Source organism: Dama dama, chromosome 24 (genome assembly GCF_033118175.1).
Source record: "Dama dama isolate Ldn47 chromosome 24, ASM3311817v1, whole genome shotgun sequence".
NCBI classification, from domain to species: domain Eukaryota; kingdom Metazoa; phylum Chordata; class Mammalia; order Artiodactyla; family Cervidae; genus Dama; species Dama dama.
Genome location: NC_083704.1, coordinates 14,994,790 through 15,005,331, shown reverse-complemented (window position 1 = coordinate 15,005,331; position 10,542 = coordinate 14,994,790). Strand labels below are relative to the sequence as shown.

Genomic DNA, 10,542 nt, shown 5'->3' with positions numbered 1-10,542 from the left:
TTCCTATTTGGAACCAGTCTGTTGTTCCATGTCCAGTTTTAACCATTGCTTCCTGACCTGCATACAGATTTCTCAAGAGGCAGGTCAGGTGGTCTGGTAAAAAAAAAAAAAAAATAGTATACTCATATGATTATATGATTATGAGTATATTATTTTTTTAATGACAGATTCTCTGCATTGTTGAGGGAAAGTCACAAAATTTACACATATGACTGACTAGTCTTTCCCCTGCTTCCACCCATGTGGAGTTTCACATATGGCTGTGCTCAATTTTGCAATCTCCAAATTAAGATATAACTTTAAACTATAGTTTGAGAAATTGTCTGAGCACATGGGTGATAATTCTTACTTTTTCTATTGTTTGAAATAAAGTTATCAGAACAGCAGAACTCCATGCTTCCAAGTCTTGGTTTCTGTTTCTGAAAGTGCTGACTTGCTCAAGAATGCCTCATTAGTCTTTTCACCAACGTAATGCTAATCTGATTAATTCTGCCTGCATGCTTAGGTATGTGGCAAGGTGCCTACTTTACAAAAGCATCTCGTATGCAAGATGTAGGAAAAAGTCTTTCTTTTGCACTGATTTTGGCCAAAGTGACTCTATGCTATTTCTGAGTCTGGCCTTTAATACCCAGATAATTTCTCTATTGATCTCTTGGGGACCTGAGCACCATGTAAGATGTCCTATTATTCCTCTAAATAGTATGAAGAATCTCTATTACTCCATCATAGAGAGGAAATTTCATGTGAGATCAGCCTTGAAGACAACAGCCATATAAACGAAGCCATCCTGGATGCTCTAGACAAACCCAACTGTCAGTTAAACAGCACTGAGTGACTCCAGAGGATACCACGAAGAGCAAAAGCATCACCTCTGTGCATACTACGCGGCTCAGTCATGTCTGACTCTTTGTGACCTCACGGACTGTAGTTGGCCAGGCTCCAGAATCCCAGAAGCCATGGGATTCTCCAGGCAAGATTACTGGAGTGGGTTGCCATGCCCTTAACAGCAATAAATAAATGGAACACCTCTTAAGCAGTGTTTATCGACTCTACCAATACTTGGAAAATATAATTAATTTGGATATGGAACTTCTCCCAACAATTACACTGTTCTGGAGTGAAGCAGAACTTGGACATTTGGACAAAACTAGCTTCTGAGAGGAGCAGAATTCAAGTCAAACAGCAGAAAATGCGACCTCAAATGAGATGATGAATAATTGCTTATTTTCAGTTTTCCAAGTCAACTCTGGGGAAAATTGTTGAGCAGAATCAGGACTCTCAATATGAAATCCGCCCCAATGGCTGTTACGAGAGACACACTGGCAAATGCAATGCAAGAGCCTCTTTCTAGCGTAACCACAGTCATAATCAACGTTACCAATTAGAAATCTGGACTCAGGGAATTTCATCTGAGAAAGCACTCGAGTTTTCAATCACAATGCCCTGTGTAATAGGGCACTATTATTACTTCTCAGTTACCAGAACTGAGGCAAGATACAAGGATATCCATAGTAGATAGATCCATAATAGATCAGAAAGCACTGTGCCACTTATTAAACTATTGTTGCTTAAATCAAAATCCATCCATCCTCTAGAGTCATCTCTGATGCTGGGGTTAGGGATCAACAATTACCTTTTTCCTTTTAAGGTGGTTTCTTGCTGTTGTGTGCTAGAAAGGGCACTGGGCAGAAAAAACAGAGGTTAGCTCGGTGGTTGCCTTACGGTTCCTATAAGCAACACATCAGCTATAGCTCTTCAACTTGGCAGCGTGGTTCAAGCAGCCGTTGGATCTAGTTTTTAGCTTCTTTCAGCGCTCTGAAATCCATTTCCCCACAAAGATCTCTGGTACATGGATTTTTCAGTTTCTCCCTGTGAGGCTGATAGTTTTTGCCATGTGTATATTCAGGCTCTCTTTTGGGTATGTTAACATTTAATATTGGTATATTTTCCTGCTGAACTGCTCGTTTATCATTATAGAATACCTCATTTTATTTTTGGATAACAACTCTTCTTCTAAAGCCTTCTTTGTCTAATATGTCTCTTACTCTTACAGGGTGCATGCCATATCTTTTTCTATATTTTGTTTTAGACAGCATAGGGATCAGTCTTTATGTTTTTAAATGCAGTCTGAAGTTCTCTGCCTTTTAATTGGGAAGTTTGGTCCATTTATACTTAATGAGATAACATAAACATTTGAATTTATGCTTCCAATCTTAGTACTGATATATGTTACTGGCATCTGTTCTTTGTTTTACTCATCCTTCTTTCTTATCTTCTTTATCATTATTTTTCAAAAATGAAGACACAGACTTTTGGATAGCAGCCATCCTGACTGGCGTGTAATGGTACCTCATTGTGGTTTTGATTTGCATTTCTCTGATAATGAGTGATGTTGAGCATCTTTTCATGTGCTTGTTAGCCATCTGTATGTCTTCTTTGGAGAAATGTCTGTTTAGATCTTTGGCCCATTTTTTGATTGGGTCATTTATTTTTCTGGAATTGAGCTTCAGGAGTTGCTTGTATATTTTTGAGATTAATCCTTTGTCTGTTTCTTCATTTGCTATTATTTTCTCCCATTCTGAGGGCTGTCTTTTCACCTTGCTTATAGTTTCCTTTGTTGTGCAAAAGCTTTTAAGTTTCATTAGGTCCCATTTGTTTATTTTTGCTTTTATTTCCAATATTCTGAGAGGTGGGTCGTAGAGGATCCCGCTGTGATTTATGTCAAGCAATAAATGCTGGAGAGGGTGTGGAGAAAAGGGAATCCTCTTACACTTTTGGTGGGAATGCAAACTAGTACAGCTGCTATGGAGAACAGTGTGGAGATTTCTTAAAAAACTGGAAATAGAACTGCCATATGACCCAGAAATCCCACTCCTGGGCATACACACCAAGGAAATCAGACCTGAAAGAGACACGTGCACCCCAATGTTCATTGCAGCACTGTTTATAATAGCCAGGACATGGAAGCAACCTAGATGCCCATCAGCAGATGAATGGATAAGGAAGCTGTGGTACACATACACCATGGAATATTACTCAGCCATTAAAAAGAATTAATTTGAATCAGTTCTAATGAGATGGGTGAAACTGGAGCCCATTATACAGAGTGAAGTAAGCCAGAAAGATAAAGAACATTACAGCATACTAACGCATATATATGGAATTTAAAAAGATGGTAATGATAACCCTATATGCAAAACAGAAAAAGAGACACAGATGTACAGAACAGACTTTTGGACTCTGTGGGAGAAGGTGAGGGTGGGATGTTTTGAGAGAACAGCATCGAAACATGTATATTATCTAGCGTGAAACAGATCACCAGCCCAGGCTGGATGCATGAGACAAGTGCTCGGGCCTGGTGCACTGGGAAGACCCAGAGGAATCGGGTGGAGAGGGAGGTGGGAGGGGGGAATCGGGATGGGGAACACATGTAAATCCATGGCTGATTCATGTCAATGTATGACAAAACCACTACAATATTGTAAAGTAATTAGCCTCTGACTAATAAAAATAAATGAAAAAAAAAAAAAATGAAGACACAAAATTACTTGTTTTTTTGAAAAATACTCCTGGTAAGCTACAATTTTACCTTTCACTTCACCTCTTTATGAATATTCTTTCATTCAACACATTTCTTCCAGTTTTTATAAAAAGCATCAATTTATCCACTCTGGAAGTTCTATCAGTGGGATGCAACTGAAAGAAGAGACTGCTGGTATAGCATTAGTCATCCTCTACTTGCTCTGCTCTTGGGGCAGTATCCTTTATCTATCTTCCTGAAACTAGGTATCAATGTCATACATTGTCAAAGTGAGTGGTTCATTTTACGTAATTTATAATATCAGGAAATATACTGTGAAACGCCATGCTTACTCAAGTACAGTTATATGACTACTAGTCTAGTACTTCTGTTAAAGAAGAAAATGTATTAATAGTTAGCTTGGAAGAGTTTAGAAGTCCTGAGATTTTCTTTCTTCTTGTTCTACCCATCCTCTAAGGACTATCTCATATTTTTCTGTGGGTTCAGTAACCATTCACTTGCTGACTGCTACCAAAAGTGTATGTCTTGATCCAAGACTTCATTCCCAAGCTTCATTCATATTTCCAAAAGTCTCCTAGACAATTCCACTTGAATGAATGTAGGTATGACAAAAACAGCATATTAAAACCGAAACTTAAGATCTTTTCTTCAAAACCACTACTCCTTCCATTTCCTTCAAACCTACTACTACTACTTATTTCAAATAATGGATTGATCGTTTACCTGGTTTTCCCATCTAACAGTGTTATAGTCATATGGTTCCTATTTTTTTCTTTATTTGTACACCAAATTGATTTTTTTTTTTTGTTTTTGTTTCTTTCTTTGTTTTTTTAATGTAGACCGTTTTTTAAGTCTTCAATGAATTTATTATAATATATTTTCTGTTTTGGCTTTTAGACCATGAGGCATGTGGGATCCTAGCTCCCTGACCAGGGACTGAACCCGCACCCCCTGCAATGGAGGCAAAATCTGAATCACTGGACTGCCAGGGAAGTCCCCACCCAAATGATCCTTAATCCCTACTGAGGGATTAAGGGGTTATTCTACTCTTGTGGATAATTCCATTCCATCTGTGCCCTTATGATTTCCACAGCCCCTACCATCATGCAGGCATTCATGTCTCACCTACATCACCTCAGTCACATCTCAACACCCCACCAACATCAGCTCTACCTAGCACTGGATAGAAGCACAGATTCTCAGGTGCCACTCCAAACTGATCATTTCGGTAATTCTGCAAGCGCAGTGCAGCAACCACTGGTGGTTCTGACGTACTCAAGTGTGAAGACCACTGTTGGACACTAAGGATGATTTATACATTTCCTTTCCGCCAACATGCTATCTTTAACACCAATACTCTTCTGAATGTTTACCTTAATGATTGTCTGTATTTTTTAAGTAAATCTAATTTTATCTTTGGCACTTTATGATTACTAATAATTCTTCTAGTAAACACTAGTATCTGAATCAGTATCTAAGTGCACCCTGACACTAGAGTTGACAACAAACAACCTTCTCCAGTAGTCAGTCAGCACACTTTGATCCAGAGGCCAAATCCAACTCATGTTCTCTTTCCATAAATAAAATTGTACGGCAACACAACTGTGATTATTTGTTTGCGTATTGTTTATGAGTGCTTTTCTATTAATACTACCAAGTCAGGGTTGAGCGGTTACAACAGAGTCCATATGGCCTGACTCTGTATTTGACTTTTTACAGGAAAAAAAGTTTGCTGACTGACACTGTCAACATGTATTCATTCATTATATATTTATTCACCATATGCTATTAATCAGGCACTGTTTCAGTAACTGAGGGTATAGAGGTGAGAAACAGGACAGGTCAATCGAGGGACAAATATTTGAATGGGTGGTGGTGGTGGGCTGGCAATAAACGAGCTCGCATGTGTGTGTGCTCAGGCAGCCACTCAGTCATACTGGACTCTTTGGGACCCCATGAACAATAGCCACTGGGCTCCTCCATCCATGGGATTCTCCAGGCAAGAATACTGGAATGGGCTGCCACTTCCTCCGGTAAGGATCTTTCCGACCAAGGGACTGAACCCACGTCTCCTGCATCTCCTGCACTGGCAGGTGTTTCCTTTACCACTGTGATACCCCTAAAACAAGCATACATGTAAAAAATTAATAAGATAAGTTCAGAAAGTGCTTTGTGTTGTGAAGAATATAAAGTGGGTGCAGTGGCAGAAAGAGACTGCTTGGAGGCAGCACCATCAGGTTAGGTATCAAGAAGGCACCTCAGGGAAGACTGACATTAACTGAAGACTGCAGTGGAAACAATGAAATGCTGACAAAGAGCTAGGTGGACAAAGTTCTTGGGATGGAAAGGATCTGATTTGTCCTAAAACCATCAAGGCCAGTGTGGGGTCAACTAAACTCTGAGAAAATAGAAAATACAGGATCCTGGCTAAATGTTTGTGAGATTTCTGATCGATAATAAATTGCATTCCTTCATTTCCACTGTGTTTCATAGAAGGAAGCAATATTGATTAAGATTGCTTAGTTTTCTTTCATGTTAATGATTTATGTTGGCTGCAGTGTGAACATAAATGATTTGTACGACAACGTTGAAAAACCTAAGACGGTCTGATTAAAATGAAAAAAAAAAAAAAAAAGATTTCTGTCTCCTTTAGATGTGAGGCTAAATTATTGCTCCCTACTCATCTCCACCCTGATCAGGCTATTTAAAGTGACAGAGTTAACTCAGACCTTAAAATTTTCCTCTCCCCAAACTCAGTGACAAGAACAAATACAACATGAAACAAAAAAATCCTGGGAAAAAGAAATGAAAAGAGCTGATGACTTTAACATGAAAAATAAATAAGTTTTAAGAATATATAAATTTCCTTTAAAATTTTATGGAGAAAACGTTGGGATTGGGTGCATAGTTGGAGGATGGTGGTTTGTTTGAAAAGGGGAAATATGTTAGAGAAACATTGAAAATTCTCATTAAGAATCACCAACCTGGTGTGTGCTTTGGCAGCAGAAGTATTAAAATTGGAAAGATACAGCGAAGAGTAGTATGGATGATGTGTAAGAAAGATCTAAAAATTCATGAAGCAGTCCATATTTTTAAAAATGAGATAAGAGCGTGAATAGACATTTCTCCAAAGGTGAGGTACAAATAAACAATAGGCAGGAAAAAATGCTCAACATTACCAGTCATTAGAGAAATACAAATTAAAACTACAATTAATTCTTATTTCCTACCTATTAGAACAGCTATTATAAAAAATACGGAATATAACCAGTGTTGGTGAGAATGCAGAAAAATTGCAACCCTTATGTACTATTGGTTCCGTTCAGTAGCTCAGTCGTCTCCAACTCTTTGTGAGCCCATGGACTGCAGCATGTCAGGCCTCCCTGTCCATCACCAACTCCTGGAGCTTGCTCAAATTCATGCCCACTGAGTTGGTGATGTCATTCAATCATATCATCCTCTGTCATCCCCTTTTCCTCCTGCCTTCAATCTTTCCCAGCCATCAGTCATTTCCAGTGAGTCAGTTCTTTGTATCAGGTGGCCTAAGTATTGGAGTTTCAGTTTCAGCATCAGTCTTTCCAATGAATATTCAGGACTGATTTCCTTTTGGAATGATTGGCTTGATCTCCTTGCTCTCCCAGGGACTCTCATACGTATTCCTCAACACCACAGTTCAAAAGCATCATTTCTTCAGTGCTTAGCTTTCTTAATGGGCCAATTCTCACATCCATACATGACTACTGGAAAAACCATAGCTTTGACTAGATGGACCTTTATCAGTAAATAATGTCTCTGATTTTTAATATGATGTCTAATTTTGTCATAGCTTTTCCTCCAAGGAGCAAGCATCTTTTAATTTCACAGCTGCAGTCACCATCTGCAGTAATTTTGGAGCCCAAGGAAATAGTCTCTCACTGTTTCCATTTTTCCCCATCTATTTGCCGTGAAGTGATGGGACCGGATGCCATGATCTTTGTTTTCCGAATGCTGAATTTCAAGCCAGCTTTTTCACTCACCTCTTTCACTTTAATCAAGAGGCTCTTTAGTTTCTCTTCACTATCTGCCATAAAGATGGTGTCGTCTCCATATCTGAGGTTATTGACATTTCCTCCAGCAATCTTGATTCCAGCTTGTGCTTCATCCCACCTGGCATTTCACATGATGTACTCTGCATATAACTTAGATAAGAAAGGTGACAATATACAGCCTTGATGTACTCTGTTCCCAATTTGGAACCAGTCCACTGTTTCATGTCCGGTTCTAACTGTTGCTTCTTGACCTGCATACAGATTTCTCAGGAGGCAGGTCAGGTGGTCTGGTATTCCCATCTCGAAGAATTTTCCACAGTTTGTGGTGATCCACATAGTCAAAGACTTTGGCATAGTCAATGAAGCAGAAATAGATGTTTTTCTGGAATTATCTTACTTTTTCTATGATGCAACGGATGCTGGCAATTTGATCTCTGGTTCCTCTGCCTTTTCTAAATCCAGCTTGAACATCTGGAAGTTCACGGTTCATGTACTGTTGAAGCCTGGCTTGGAGACTTTTGAGCATTACTTTGCTAGTGTGTGAGAAAAGTGCAACTGTGCGGTATTTTGAGCATTCTTTGGCATTGCCTTTCTTTGGGATTGGAATGAAAACTGACCTTTTCCAGTCCTGTGGCCACTGCTGAGGTTTCCAAATTTGCTGGCATATTGAGTGCAGCACTTTCACAGCATCATCTTTTAGGATTTGAAATAGCTCAACTGTAATTCTATCACCTCCACTAGCTATATTCATAGTGATACTTCCTAAGGCCCACTTGACTTTGCAATGAGGATGTCTGGCTCTACGTGAGTGATCACACCATTGTGGTTATCTGAGTCATGAAGATCTTTTTTGTATAGTTCTTCTGTGTATTCTTGTCACCTCTTCTTAATATCTTCTGCTTCTGTTAGGTACATATGATTTCTGTCCTTTACTGTGCCCATCTTTGCACGAAATGTTTCCTTGCTATCTCTAATTTTCTTGAAGAGATCTCTAGTCTTTCCCCTTTTATTTTTCCTCTATTTTATATTTTCCTCTATTTATTTGCATTGATGACTTAGGAAGACTTGCTTGGCTTCTTGCTATTCTTTGAAACTCTGCATTCAGATGGATATGTCTTTCCTTTTCTGCTTTGATTTTCACTTCTCTTCTTTTCTCAGCTATTTGTAAGGCCTCCTCAGAGAACCATTTTGCCTTTTTGCAATTCTCCCTGGGGATGGTTTTAATCACCACCTCCTGTACAATGTTACGAACCTCTGTCCATAGTTCTTCAGGTACTCTATCTATTCAATAATCCCTTGAATCTATTTGTCACTTTAATGGTATATTCACAAGGTTGATTTAGGTCATACTTTCTTCAATTTTAGTTTGAATTTTGCAGTAAGGAGTTCGTGATCTGAGCCACAGTCACCCCAGTCTTGTTTTGTTGACTGTATAGAGCTTCTCCATCTTCAGATGCAAAGAATATAACCAATCTGATTTCTGTATTGACCATCTGTTGATGTCCATGTGTCTTGTGTTGATGGAAGAGGGTGTTTGCTATGACCAGTGTGTTCTCTTGTCAAAACTCTGTTAGCCTTTGCCCTGTTTCATTTTGTACTCCACGGTCAAACTTGCCTGTTACTTCAGGTATCTTTTGACTTCCTACTTTTGCATTCCAGTCCCTTATGATGGACAGGACATCTCTTTTTGGTGTTAGTTCAAAAGGTCTTCATAGAACCATTCAACTTCAGTTTCTTCAGCATTACTGGTCAGGGCATAGACTTGGATTACTGTGCTATTGATGGCTTGCCTTGGAAACGAACAGAGATCATTCTGTCGTTTTTGAGACTGCACTCAAATACTGCATTTATGACTCTTTTGTTGACTATGAGGGCTACTCCATTTCTCCTAAGGGATTCTTGCCCACAGTAGTATATATAGTGATCATCTATATTAAATTCAACCATTCCCATCTACTTTAGTTCACTGACTCCTCAAATGTCGATGTTCACTCTTGCCATCTCCTGTTTGACCACTTCCAGTTTACCTTGATTCATGGACCTAACATTTCAGGTTCCTAAGCAGTATTGTTCTTAGAGCATCAGATTTCACTTCTGTCACCAGTCACAATCACAGCTGGGCATTGTTTTTGCTTTGGCTCAGCCTCTTCATTCTTTCTGAAGCTATTTCTCCACTCTTCTCCAGTAGCATATTGGGCATCTACTGACCTGGGGAGTTCATCTTTCAGTGTCATATCTTTTTGCCTTTTCATACTGTTCATGGAATTCTCCATGACATTCTCAATGGAAACAGTGAGAGACTTTATTTTAGGGGGCTCCAAAATCACTGCAGATGGTGACAACAGCCATATAGTCATTAATGACTTGACTCTCCTTTATGGTTAAAGGTAACTTCTATTATATTTGATACAGCATGATTAGCACCACTTTCATAGGAACTGGCTGTTTATAGACTCACTGAAACCATCTCCTTTCCATCTGACTCACCCAGAAAGTAGACTCTTTGCTGCTTTCCTCAACATCGGCTGTAGTCAAAAACTTCATAAATCACTATGCTGCAGTAGACAAAGCCTTGCCACGGATTACAAAGATAGTGGTTTCACTACCTGGTTCTGCATATGCAAAGTATATTAGTGTAAGCAAAATACAACCACTGTAATTAAGTTTCCTCATCTGTAAAATGGTTCTATGTACAACATAAGGTTGCGCTAACAGTTAGATAACATACGTGCAAGCACTCAAACAACAAGATTCCTTGCAAATATAGGTTATAACTCTCATCAAATTCCCCATAAATCTGGGAGGAACCAAGAGTCAGCAAACACAAAGAATACTTAAAAAAATCCTATAACTCAGGGTCTTTCAGTGCATTATATATTGAAGTAAACATTCAGGGATAAAAATATGAGAGGCTCAGACTCCTGTGGTGGTCCAGTGGTTAAGAATTTGCTTTACAATGCAGGGGACATGGGG

At 39.0% G+C, this 10,542-nt stretch overlaps 1 non-coding gene across 1 annotated transcript; it reads left to right on the top strand.

Annotated features, from left to right (window-relative positions):
- The first annotated feature begins 6,532 nt into the window (after window positions 1-6,532).
- LOC133046313 (U6 spliceosomal RNA) lies at window positions 6,533-6,635 on the top strand. Its single transcript, XR_009690454.1, has one exon. It is a non-coding gene; the product is annotated as a U6 spliceosomal RNA (small nuclear RNA).
- The last annotated feature ends 3,907 nt before the right edge of the window (window positions 6,636-10,542 follow it).